The 9856-nt window shown below is 40.9% G+C and overlaps 1 long non-coding RNA gene across 2 annotated transcripts in view; it reads left to right on the top strand.

The window, feature by feature from the left end:
- The window catches only part of LOC105748891 (uncharacterized), a 42952-nt gene that overhangs the window by 8983 nt on the left and 24113 nt on the right, over positions 1–9856 (top strand). The gene's annotated exons all lie outside the window — the stretch shown is intronic.

Consider the following 9856-nt stretch of genomic DNA (forward strand, 5'->3'; position numbering starts at 1 on the left):
GGATCTCTAGGCAAAGCCATGGAAAGATGGCCATTGTATTTTGTGAATAAATAAATATTGCTAAATTATGTTTGAAAGGGATGAACCACTTTTCACTACCAGCATATTGGTGATTGCCTGTTACTCTACACACCCTTGATAATGCATTGAGTTAGTAATCTCTCTCTTATTTAAAAAAATATTTATTATTTATTTATTTGGGTTGCACTGGGTCTTAGTTGTAGCAGGTGGGCTCCTTAGTTGTGGCATGCGAACTCTTAGCTGTGGCATGTATGTGGGATCTAGTTCCCTGGCCAGGGATCAAACCCGGGGCCCCTGCATTGGGAGTGCAGAGTCTTAACCACTGCACACCAGGGAAATCCAGGTAATCTCTTTTTAATTTTTGCTAGTCTGACAGACTCATATGCACATATCTGTGTGTTCATGCACGCGTGCATGCCCACACATGCGTAAAATCTCTTTATTCTAATTGCTAATGAGAAATGAGTAAAATCTGTTTACCATCCAAATTCTTTTTTCCTCAAAGGCTCTCCAGAGATTTATTTATTTATTATTATTATTATTTTTAACATCTTTATTGGAGTATAATTGCTTTATAATGGTGTGTTAGTTTCTGCTTTATAACAGAGTGAATCAGCTATACATATACATATATCTCCATATCTCCTCCCTCTTGCATCTCCCTCTAGGTGGTCCCAAAGCACGGAGCTGATCTCCCTGTGCTATGTGGCTGCTTCCAATTAGCTATCTGTTTTACATTTGGTAGTGTATATATGTCCATGCCACTCTCTCACTTCGTCCCAGCTTACCCTTCCCCCTCCCTGTGTCCTCAAGTCCATTCTCCACGTCTCCGTCTTTATTCCTGTCCTGCCCCTAGGTTCTTCAGAACCTTTTTTTTTTTTTAGATTCCATATATGTGTGTTAGCATACGGTATTTTTTTTTTTTTTTTTTTTTTTTTGCGGTACTCGGGCCTCTCACTGTTGTGGCCTCTCCCGTTGCGGAGCACAGGCTCTGGACGCGCAGGCTCAGCGGCCGTGGCTCACGGGCCCAGCCGCTCCGCGGCATGGGGGATCCTCCTGGACCGGGGCATGAACCCGTGTCTCCTGCATCGGCAGCGGACTCTCAACCACTGAGCCACCAGGGAAGCACCTATTTTTAGTTTTTTAAGGAACTTCCATACTGTTCTCCATAGTGGCTTTATCCATTTACATTCCCACCAACAGTGCAAGAGGGTTCCCTTTTCTCCACACCCTCTCCAGCATTTATTGTTTGTGGATTTTTTGATGATGGCCATTCTGACTGGTGTGAGGTGATACCTCATTGTGGTTTTGATTTGCATTTCTCTAATGATTAGTGACCATCCAAATTCTTGAAGGATCAGTTTGTCTACTCTTCTAGTGCACAAAGCTGATGGGATAAAATTGGTTACTTTGATTTGTTTTGAAACTTTCTCTGCCCTGGCGGTAAAGGTCTATTTGAAGGGTGCTAAGAAAAGAAAAATAGAAGAGGAGAAAACATTTCCTAAATGTTCCTCATTCTCTGAGGTCAGTATTATCCTGACACCAAAGCCAGACAAAGACATTACAAGAAAAGAAAACTACAGACTAATATGCTTTATGAATATAGATGAAAAAATTTCAACAAAATACTAGCAAGTCAAATCCAGCAGCATATTAAAAGATTATACACCATGACCAAGAGAGACATTCTAGGAAAGCAAGGATGGTTTAGTATATGAAAATCAATTAATCTACCATATTGATAGAATGAAAGGAAAAAAACACATGATCATCTCAATTGATGCAGAAAAAGCATTTAACAGTATCTAACTCTCATTCATAATAAAAACACCCAACAAACAAGGACTAGGAAGGAACTTCCTCAATCTAGTAAAGGGTATCTACTAAAATCCACTTAAAAGGAAAGATTGAAAACTTGTTCCCCTAGCAACAAGACAGGATGTCAGCTCTCACCACTTATATTTAGCACTTTCTTTCTTTTTTTTTTTTTTTTGCGGTACGCGGGCCTCTCACTGTTGTGGCCTCTCCCGTTGTGGAGCACAGGCTCTGGACGCGCAGGCTCAGCGGCCATGGCTCACGGGCCCAGCAGCTCCGCGGCATGTGGGATCTTCCCGGACCGGGGCACGAACCCGTGTCCCCTGCATCGGCAGGTGGACTCTCAACCACTGCGCCACCAGGGAAGCCCTCTATTTAGCATTTTGCTTTAAGTTTTAACCAGGTAAATTAGACAAGGAAAAGAAATAAAAGACATATTTTATTTGGGAAAAAAGTGGGAAAGAAAGAAGTAGAACTGCATTTCCAATGACATTATCTTCTATATAGAAAATCCTAAAGGGTTGATAAAGACACTGCAAGACTTAATAAATGAGCTCAGCGAAGTTGCAGGATACGAGGTCAAAATACAAACGTAAGTTGTATTTCTATAAACTAGCACTGAAAAAGCTGAAAAATAAATTAACAATTCCATTTAAAATAATATCAAAATGAAAAAAGAAAACAATTAGGAATAAACGTTACCAGGGAGGTATAAGACACTAAAAATTATAAAATAATACACTACTGAATGTAAAATAGATAGCTATTGGGGAAGTAGCCGCATAGCACAGGGAGATCAGTTCAGTGCAGTGCTTTGTGACCACCTAGAGGTGTGGGATAGGGAGAGTGGGAGGGAGACACAAGAGGGAGGGGATATGGGGTTATATGTATACGTATAGCTGATTCAGTTTGTTATATAGCAGCAACTAACACAACTATGTAAAGCAATTATACTCCAATAAAGATGTTAAAAAATTATAAAATATTGCTGGAAGAAATGAAAGAAGACCCAAGTAAGTGGAAAGACATCCTGTGTTCATTGATTGGAAAACTTAATATTGTTAAGATGGCAATACTCTCCAAATTAATCTTCAGGTTAAAATAAATTCCTTTCAAGATCTCAGTCGGCCTTTCTGAAAAAAGTTGACAAGCTGATCATGAATTTATATGGCAATTCAAGGAACACAGAATATAAAAAATACTCTCGAAAAAGAAGAACAGGGGACTTCCCTGGTGGTCCAGTGGGTAAGACTCCGCGCTCCCAATGCAGGGGGCCTGGATTCTATCCCTGGTCGGGGAACGAGATCCCGCATGTATGCAGCAACTAAGAGTTCGAATGCCACAACTAAAGATCCTGCACGCCGCAACTAAGACCAGGCACAGCCTAAATAAATATTTTTTAAAAAAAGAAAAAAAAAAAAGTTAGAGAAGTCACACTTCCTGATTTCAAAACTCACTACAAAGCTACAGTAATCAAGACTTTGTGGTACTGACATAAGGATAGACATATAGATAAATGGAATATAATTGAGAGTCGAGAAATAAACTCATACATTTATGGTCAAGTGATTTTTGACAAGGATGCCAAGACAATTAAATGGGGGAAAGAATAGATTTTTCAATAAATGTTGCTGGGACAACTGTATATCCACTTGCAAATGAATAAAGTCGAACCCTTGCTTCACATTATATACAAAAATGAACTTGGGATGGATCAAATATAGGAGCTGAAACTATAAAACTTTTAGAAGGAAACATAGGTGTAAACCTTTGTGACCTTGCATTTGACAATGATTTCTTAGATATGATACCGAAAGCACAAGTAACAAAAGAAAAAATAGAAAAATTGGACTTCATCAAAATTAAAAATATTTGTGCTTCAAAGAATACCATTGAGAAACTGAAAACACAAGCCACATAAAGTGAGAAAAAATTTTCAAATCACGTATCTGATAAGGGTCTGGTATCCAGAATATATAAAGGACTCTTACAGCTCATTAATAAAAAGACATTTAACTCAGTTTTAAAATGAGCAAAGAATTTGAATAGACATTTCACCAAAGAAGACATACAAATGGCCACTAAAACATTAAAAGATGCTTAACATCATTAGTCAGGGAAATGTAAATCAAAACCACAGTGGGATACCCCTTCATACCCCTGGAATGGCTATAATCAAAATGATAGACAATAGTAAGTGTTGGTGAGGATGTGGAAAAATCAGAACCCTTATATATTGATGATGGGAACGTAAAATGGAACAGCCGCTTTAGAAGACAGTTTGCAGTTTCTTGAAAGGTTAAACATGGAGTTACCAATGATTCAGCAGTTCTACTCCTACCTATTTACCCAAGAGTACTGGAAACATGCTTCCACACAAAAACTTGTACATGAGTATTCACAGCCACATTATTCATGATAGCCCCAAAGTAGAAACAACCCACATGTTCATCAACTGATGAATGGATAAACAAAATGTGATATATCCATACAGTGGAATATTATTCAGTCATAAAAATGTATGTGGTACCAATACATATTACAACATGCATGGACCTTACAAACGTTATGCTAAGTGGAAGAAGCAAAACACTAAGGTGAGTGAATGCTAACGGATAGGGGTTTCTTTTTGGAGTGATGTGAACGTTCTGGAATTAGATAGTAGTGATGGTTGTACAACTTTGTTCATACTCTAAAAATCACCGAATTGTACACTTTAAAAGTATAGTGTGTGAATTATATCTCAGTGAAAAATCAGAAGTGTTAATTTTTTTGTGTTAAGAAATTAGAGTATATTTGGTATTTTATATAGTTGAATATTTAGAAACTCACACCTAATAGAATTCTGGGACAGTCTTAAACTATAATTGAAAATGTGTAATTGAGTAATTTAGACTTTGATTTAAAATTGAAATCTTCCTAAGTTTATATACATTATTAGCATATCTAAGAGAATTTTAGCCATTAACTTATTTTGTAAGTTTAATGTATCATAGTAATACTCAGGCTTTTTATTTTCTTAAGTCAGATAATAGAAGTATTTGGAAAGGAAAACAAATATAGAAAACTTAAAATTCAGCCTCAAATGTTTTCATTTGTTAATGGAATCAACTATTTTTTAAAATATTTATTTATTTGTATCAGGTCTCAGTTGCGGCTCACAGGCTCCTTAGTTGCACCATGTGAACTCTTAGTTGCGGCATGCATGTGGGATCTAGTTCCTTAACCAGGGATCGAACCCAGGCCTCCTGCATTGGGAGTGCAGAGTCTTAACCACTGCACCATCAGGGAAGTCCCTGGAATCAACTGTTAACTAAAGTTCCCTTAACAATGACAGTAAATGTTTGTTAAACTTATAAATAAGATAATAAGATATGTAAGCTGAATTTCAATACTGTAACTTTAATAAATTAATTATTAGTTTTAAAAAGCAAAATATGCCTGAAAAATCTCCCCTTTCTTTTCTGCCCCCCTCCTTTGCTGGGGCGACAGAACAGAGTTACTTGTGTCCTCATAGAGATAGTCTATACATAAGAGTGCTTGTTTACTCCCACCTTTTAATTCTCTCCCTTCTTCAGAATGACCTCTATGAATAGCCAACCCTGGACGGTTGTTGGGCTGGTCCTTCGCTTTGAGTGGCTGGAAGATGGCACTGCAGTGACAGCTGTCAGGCCCAGTAGGCCATCTGTGAACTTGCACCTCAGATTTGGAGATAATAGTTGTTAGGGGCTGAATTGGGCCCTTCAAAGAAGTGATGAAGTTAAAATGAGGCCATTAGGGTGGGCCCTAATCCAGTCTGACTGGTGTCCTACAAGGAGAAAGAAATCTGGATGTAGAAAGTGAAACAGGAGGGAAGGGGGCAGGGCACAACCTTTAAAAGAATGATATAGCCATAGGACATGACAAAAACTGGTTAGAACTAACTAGATCCAAGATGGTGGAAGATTTGACTTCCAGTGGACCTTGAGCCTCATCATACACTCATTGTAATACATTAGCGTAAGGTAAGTGACACACCCACCAGTGCCACGACAGTTCTGAGGCCAACCATCAAAGACCAGAAAGTGGGCTGTGGCCCAATTCCTGGAAATCTCTGCCCCTTCCCCAAAATAGTTGGAATAATCCTCCCACTCATTAGCCTATGAAATTACCCAGCCCATAAAAACTAACCTTGCAGGCTCTAGAGCGCAGGCTCAGTAGTTGTGGCGCACGGGCTTATTAGTTGTTCCGCAGCATGTGGGATCTTCCTGGATCAGCGCTCGAACCCATGTCCCTTGAATGAGCAGGCAGATTCTTATCCACTGTGCCACTGGGGAAGTCCCAAAGCTGTCAACAAATTGATCTTGGACTTCCAGCCTCCAGAACTGTCAGAAAATAATATCCGTTGTTTAAGACACCCAGTCTGTGGTATTTTGTTATAGCAGTCCTAGCAAAGTAATACAACAGTTCTCTTTGATCTCATGCATTCTTTCAGTGGACTTCAGGAATTTGTATTATCCAAGCTGTTTCCTCTCAGATGGAAAACTCTGAAAGCAAGTTGAAGTTTTAGCTTCCTCCTTTCCCTCTTGCAGACATGCCCAGTCCTACAGGTCTCACCCTGGGGCTGCTGCTGCCTCCTCCCCTTTGAACTTTATTCTTTCCTTATTTTGCACACCTAGCACTTATCCTGAATCTTACAGGATGCTGTAAACACCCTCAGGGCTCCAAACGGAGGCACAGTTGAAAAGGCTGATTTGCCGTGAGAATAAGATTATTCTCTTATTTGTAGAGAATAAGAAATAACTTATTTACAAAACTGGAGGTTTTCCAGTGCTTGGCTTTCAGCACACCCTAATAGCTTTGTCAGCTGATTTTTTTTTTTTTTCCCAATGTGGGATCTTAGTTCCCTCACCAGGGATCGAACCCATGCCCCCTGCATTGGGAGCATAGAGTCTTAACACTGGACCACCAGAGAAGTCCCTTAGCTGAATATTTAATTAAACATGATTTTTAAATGATAGATCTTGTTTCATTTTGGTTTTGCTTGTAACAGAAGCAGTCAAGGAATTGAGTGATACTGCTACACAAAACTTTTTTTTTTTTGGCTGCGGTCTCGTTGCTGCCTGCGGGCTTTTCTCTGGTTGCGGTGAGCGGGGCTTCTCTTCATTGAGGTGTGCGGGCTTCTCATTGCAGTGGCTTCTCTTGTTGCAGAGCCGGCCCTAGAGCACGTGGGCTTCAGTAGTTGCAGTGCACGGGCTCAGTAGTTGTGGCGCACGGGCTTAGCTGCTCTGTGGTGTGTGGGATTTTCCCGGACCAGGGATGGAACCCGTGTCCCCTGCATTGGCAGGCGGACTCTTAACCACTGCAACACCAGGGAAGTCCTCCAAACTCTTTTTTTCCTATAAATTTTTGGAGGTTAGTGGTGCAGAAAAATTTAAAATGCAATTTGACTTTCATTGTCCACAAATATTTCAATTCATGAAACTTAAAAAAATGAAATCGATTTGGAATATTAAAATTTTCATGCAATGCTTTATTGCAATGCTCAGAATACAGATGGGGCTCGGGAGTTAGCATTTTTAATAAGTTTACCCAGGGAACTACCAGGTTAACAGATGGAGGCTTTGAGGATTAGGATTGCTATGCTGATGTATAGTCTTTAGTATGGTTTGGAAACCAGGGCGGGTGGGGTGGGGTGACTGTGGGGCTCCCGGGCATGGAGGCCTCTTTGTGCCCCCCTTTCCTTGTAGACCAGACTCCAGCCTCCATGACCTTCCCTGAGTTCCAAAGGGCAGATTCGTACAGTTGCTCATCAAGGGAGGAGCAGCCAAGAAACCGCCTGAGGTGAGATTAAAGGGACCAGAGAAGCTCATCCAGATTAAGAGACCCACTGCCTGAGACCCTGCTCACACCCTCATCTAACCCCACCCTTGGAGTATTGTCATAAAACTCCTCATCAGATCCTCCTGGGTTGGGACACATTTTTCGAGACAGCGGCCCGTTCTGTCCCCCTTTGCCTGGCAAAGCAATAAAGCTATCCTTTTCTATTTCCCCCAAAGCTCTTTCCGAGATCCGATTTGACAGCGGTGCGCAGAGGCCGAGCTTTTGGCATCAGTTTCCGTGACAAAGTGTGCAAGTCCTACCTGTATTCATTTAAGTGACTTCATGCTGAACGTGAAGTATTTTAAATGTAAGCTTGATGCATTTTATAACATAAGATTACATGTAATCTTGATGTATTTCAAAAACTATGAATTAATCTTTCTACGGTAACTGAGAAGGAGTTGTATCTCTCTTTTTTGGGGAACAGTTTTATTGAATATAATTCATATGCCACAGAATTCACCCATTTAAAGAGTACAATTCAGGGCTTCCCTGGTGGCGCAGAGGTTGAGAGTCCGCCTGCCGATGCAGGGGACGCGGGTTCGTGCCCCGGTCCGTGAGGATCCCACATGCCGCGGAGCGGCTGGGCCCGTGAGCCATGGCCGCTGAGCCTGCGCGTCCGGAGCCTGTGCTCCACAACGGGAGAGGCCACAACAGTGAGAGGCCCGCGTACCGCAAAAAAATAAATAAATAAAAAAAATAAAGAGTACAATTCAATGGCTTAGGTGTGTTCACGGGGTGGTGCAACTATCACACCATCGATTTTATTATATTCTCGTTACCCCCAAAGAAACATTGCATCCTTTAGTCATCATCTCCAAATACCTCTATCCCCACAGCCCTGGGCAACTATTAATCTCCTTGGTGTGTCAGGATTTGCTTCTTCTGGACATGCCATATAAATGGACTCTACACGTGCAGTCATGTGACTGGCTTCTTTCACTTAGCGTAACGTTGTAAGGTTGGTCCATGTTGTAGGGTGTATCAGTATCTCTTTCCTTTTCACGGCAGAGTAATATTTCATTGTATGGATAGTCTACATTTTATTTTTCAATTCATTAGCTGGCAGACATTTGGATTATTTCTACTTATGGCCTTGTGTTGTGGTTAATGTAAGCTTTACATGGCTTGAGAAAGAATGGCTATAAGGCTGTCTGAAAGAGAATAGTGATGGAAGAGGTAAAATCTATGTATTAGATAATTGGTAAAAAGCAGTTCAGGGGGATAAAGAAGCCAGGAGGAACTGTCAGCAGAACGGGAACTTAAAAAGAAAAAACAAACAACTGGAATTTTATTAATCTTCCTGAACTACTTGCAGCTGCATCTATCAGGTGACCTGTGGAGCTGGACCTCTGTCAAACGGGGGCTGCTGAGCACGGGAATCCCTTGTTGTCTGGGGCATCCACCATTGTGTGAGAGGCAGTTTTTCTCGTGACAGCCCAAAGACCATTTTCCTGTTTTCTTTGACCCCCGGCCATGAGAGCAGGGTGAGAGACCTAGACTTGACCAATCAGATAATCCTGCCTGGGCAAGTGACCCAGAGATAGAGGCATTCTGAGTGCATTTCGATTGCGGGAGCAGCTACAAATTGAATGCTCACTGAAGTAGGGCCGAAGGAGCTGATGTGGCCGTGGCAGCAATGTCCTTGCCAGTCTCTTCCTGGGCGTGATTTTGGCCGTGGTTCTGGCTGCTTAGCATGGGACAATAGCCAAGAAAATTCTGAAAATAAGTAATGAGGAGGGACTAGCTGTACCAGTCGTTAAACTTTATTATAATTAAATACCATATTGTACTTTATTTATTTATTTATTTTTGGCCGTGCCACGTGGCTTGTGGGATCTTAGTTCCCCAATCAGGGATTGAACCTGGGTCCTCGGCAGTGAAAGTGCCGAGTTCTAACTACAGGACTGCCAGGGAATTCCCTGTACTTGAGTTATTTTTAAAGTTTATGTGCAGTAGTTAAAAATGGTAAAAAATTTAAGAAGGAACATTTAGAGACTAAAATCTCTTAGAAATTATTATAACATTCCTCTTTAGAACATTTGGCTTACTCATCATTTTAGAACTCACATTTGAATCCTTTTTGATTGTTGTGTGTAACCAGCAGAACTGATTAACAGTTGAACCCTCTTTCCCCTATCCACCCCGTATCTTTCTA

The sequence above is a fragment of the Orcinus orca genome, chromosome 5, assembly GCF_937001465.1.
Source record: "Orcinus orca chromosome 5, mOrcOrc1.1, whole genome shotgun sequence".
NCBI lineage: Eukaryota > Metazoa > Chordata > Mammalia > Artiodactyla > Delphinidae > Orcinus > Orcinus orca.